The sequence below is a fragment of the Chiloscyllium plagiosum genome, unplaced genomic scaffold, assembly GCF_004010195.1.
Source record: "Chiloscyllium plagiosum isolate BGI_BamShark_2017 unplaced genomic scaffold, ASM401019v2 scaf_6353, whole genome shotgun sequence".
Taxonomy (NCBI): domain Eukaryota; kingdom Metazoa; phylum Chordata; class Chondrichthyes; order Orectolobiformes; family Hemiscylliidae; genus Chiloscyllium; species Chiloscyllium plagiosum.
The window spans coordinates 4,811-8,011 of NW_025211326.1; positions in this window are offsets into that span (position 1 = coordinate 4,811).

The following is a 3,201-nucleotide window of genomic DNA, read 5'->3' on the forward strand; positions in this document are numbered from 1 at the left end:
TCTCTCTCTCTTTTTTACCCCCCTTCCCCCGCCTTTCCTTCACCTCCACCCCATTCACATTTCCCTGCCACAAAGATCTCCCACTGCCCCAAGTGTGTATCATTCTGGGTGACCTTTGGGCTGAAGTAAAGTGAAGATGGATAACTGCACCATCCCCCATGATAACCCTCAACACTGGAGCTCCCCCACCCCAAGGGTGTGTCCTCAGCCCCCTACTGTATTCCCTGTACACCCACGGCGGTGTTGCCAAATTCCGAACGATCACCATCTACAACTTCGCTGATGACACCACCGTGGTAGGATGGATAGCAAACAACCATTAATGACGACCGACTTGACACTGACATTTTTTACAAACCCACCGACTCCCACCTGGATTACACCTCTTCCCACCCTACCTCCTGCAAAAATGCCATCCCGTATTCCCAATTCCTCCGCCTCTGCCGTATCTGCTCCCAGGAGGACCAGTTCCATCACAGAACACACCAGATGGCCCCCTTCTTTAGACACCGCGATTGGATGCTGCCTGACCTGCTGTGCTTTTCCAGCACCACTCTAATCTAGACACTGGTTTCCAGCATCTGCAGTGCTCACTTTTGCCCCGGGGTATCAAACAACAACAAGTCAGAACGCGGAAAGGAGAGAGAGGGCTTGGTGACGTGGTGCGATGAGAACGACTTCTCCCTCCCTCGACATCCGGCAAAACCTAAGAACTGATCATTGGCTCCGGAAAGAAAGGAGGAAAAACACGCCTCCATCTCCATCAACGGAGCTGAGGTCGAAAGCGTCCAGTCCCTCAGAGTGACAATAACAGACAGCATGTCCTGCACTTCCCACTTAGATGCGACGGTCAAGAAGGCACAACAACGCTTCCTTCCTCAGGCCAATCGGGAAGTTTGGCGTGTCCGTAAGGGCCCTCACCAACTTCTACAGGTGCACCATTGAAAGCATACTGTCCAGGTGCATAACGGCCAGGTATGGCAACTGCTGTGGGGAAAATGGCCTTAGCTATTCACCCTATCCATGCCCCTCTTGACATTATAAACCTCTATAAGGTCACCCCTCAGCCTCCAACGCTCCAGCCTATTCTCCCTATAGCTCAAACCCTCCAACCCTGGCAACATCCTTGTGAATCTTTTCTGAACCCTTTCAAGTTTCACCACATCTTTCCTATAGCAGGGTGACCAGAACTGCATGCAGTATTCCCAAAGCGGCCTAACCAATGTCCTGTACAGCTGCAACATGACCTCCCAACTCCTATCGGAGAAAGTGAGGGCTGCAGATGCTGGAGATCAGAGTCGAGAGTGTTGCGCTGGAAAAGCACAGCAGGTCAGGCAGCACCCGTGGAGCAGGAGAACCGACGTTTCGGGCAAAAGCCCTTCATCAGGAATGAGGCTTGTGAACCGAGGGGGTAGAGAGATAAGTGGGAGGAGGGTGAGGCTGGGGAGGGGCAAGGTAGCCGAGAGTGCGATAGGTGGATGGAGGTGGGGGTAAAGGGGACTTGAGGGCGGGGGGAGGGTGGAGCAGATAGGTGGGAAGGAAGATGGACAGGTAGGACAAGTCATGAGGGTGGTTGGAATGTTGGAACTGGGATATGGTGGGGGGAGGGGAAATGAGGAAACTGGCAACTGCTCTGCCCAGGACCATGAGGAACTACCGAGTGTGGTGTGCATAGCCCAGACCATCACAGAAGCCAACCTTCCATACATGGGCCCAATTTACACAGCTCGCTACCACGGACAGGCTGCCTTCACCATCAAAGACCCCTCGCTCCCTGGTAATGCTCCCCTACAACCTCTTCCGTCAGGCAGAAGATACAGAAGCTTAGACACAGGCACCAGTCGGTTCAGGAGCAGCTTATTATTAAACGGATGAATGGACTCTCTAACTTCAAATAACGCTGATCTTGTTAATATTGATCTTGCCTAGCACACACCCTGCGCAACATAACCTATGACCTAGTTAAAAGTCACCCAACACCAGGTTATAGTCCAACAGGTTTTTTTGGAAGCACCAGCTTTCGGAGCGCTGCTCCTTCATCAGGTGGTTGTGGAGGACACGATCGTAAGACACAGAATTTATAGCAAAAGTTTACAGTGTGATGGAAGTGAAATTATACTGTGAAAAATACCTTGATTGTTTGTTACGTCTCTCATCTGTTAGAATGACCATGTTAGTTTCAGACGTAAATCACGAAACCTTTTTTGGAAAGTTACATTCTCAGTTAATGCTGACCGAGTTTGTTTTTCACCCTGTGATCTGTCAGAAGTCACACAACACCAGGTTATAGTCCAACGGATTTATTTGATTGCAAATAAACCTGTTGGACTATAACCTGGTGTTGCGTGGTTTCTGTCTTTGTCCACCCCAGTCCAACACCAGCCCCTCCACTGCATGACCTGGCTTGCTATGGTGTGCCTACACTGCGTATAAAAGAAGCTAATCACTGTACTTATGTGTACGTGACAATAAAACAAATCAAATCAAAATAAAGCAGGTTCCAGAAAGTGCGTGAGGGAAACTGTGTTGCTCGGGAAACATTGGGGCTGTATACAGGTGTATCCTGTTGTCTGTAGTTATAGGTGTTACAAATGGGGTCCACTCCCGAGTATGTTTGCAGGTTGACATACGCAAATTGAAACACAATTAATTAATAAGCTGCTCGTATATATAAGTGAACATTCACACATCGGAACGTTACGTTTAACAGGAGTGTGGGAACTTCTTCATATGTACGAGCGCTTGTAAGCCAGACAATCGGGAATTGGGGACCGCCTGTACTCACAGAGCCAGGGACGCAGGTTTGATGCCCCGCTCTTAGGCGACTGTCTGTGTAGAGTCTGCACGATCACCCCGTGTCTGTGAGGGTTTCCGTCCACTTCCAATCCATGCATGGTATGATCTGCCACTACTACAGGTAAAACAAAACTGTACGTAGGAAGTGTGACAATAATAAATCAAATCAAATCAAATGTGCAAGTTAGGGTGGATTGGCCATGCTAAATTGACCCATAGTGCCCAGGGATGTGCAGGTTAGGGTGGATGGGTCAATTTAGCATGGCCAATAGTGCCGAGGGATGTGCAGGTTAGGGTGGATTGGCCATGCTAAATTGTCCCATAGTGCCCAGGGATGTGTGGGTTAGGGTGGATTGGCCATGCTAAATTGTCCCGTAGTGCCCAGGGATGTGTAGGTTAGGGTGG